Here is a 700-nt window from a genome sequence, read left to right on the forward strand (position 1 = left end):
GCCATAGAGGGAATATATGTAATGTTCCTTAGTACAAAGTTCAAATCTGGCAGAATATCATAATAATGTCTTTCATAGATAGTAAGCAGTCCTAAAGTTGTCATTGGTATTATATAAATATAAATTGGGAATATGAGTTAAATAATCATGTAGCTTGATATTGTAGTACATTTAGTAGGATTCAAGAGCGAAGAATATAAGGAAACTATTAGATGTATCAGGACAGAATTTTTTATTAAATTAATATTCCTTTCAGAACCAGTTTTATGTGTTTCCTTCAGCAGCACGATTGACCACCATTAGGGAAAGGCTTTGATGATAATGTTGGAAGACATTTCTGGTCCCTGTCTGTCTTCTATGTTAGTATCCCTGTGTTATTTATGCTGAAATATGTGTGTTGTTTTTGTCATAAAAAAACTGCCAACAGCAAAGAATAAAAGTATCCACAAGAATATAGTGAATATTTTTCCTAACTTGGTCCCACATGCTGGCATATTGTTTGAAGCTGTAACAAGTGTACAAGTTCTTCTGTTGTGACCCCTCAGAGAAGACACAAAAGCAAAACAGGTAGAGGTATAAACAGGTTGCATGCTAATAATCTACTATTTTAGCTAAAGAGAAAACTATATGTGTATCAATAGTAGCTAGTATCATAATTGACAAATTAATGAATGTATGGACTGTCCCATTGTATTTTTTT

At 32.4% G+C, this 700-nt stretch overlaps 1 pseudogene; it reads left to right on the top strand.

Moving 5' to 3' along the window:
- Positions 1 to 700, top strand: part of LOC119586579 — a 3,582-nt pseudogene that overhangs the window by 1,333 nt on the left and 1,549 nt on the right.

The sequence above is a fragment of the Penaeus monodon genome, chromosome 21, assembly GCF_015228065.2.
Source record: "Penaeus monodon isolate SGIC_2016 chromosome 21, NSTDA_Pmon_1, whole genome shotgun sequence".
Taxonomy (NCBI): domain Eukaryota; kingdom Metazoa; phylum Arthropoda; class Malacostraca; order Decapoda; family Penaeidae; genus Penaeus; species Penaeus monodon.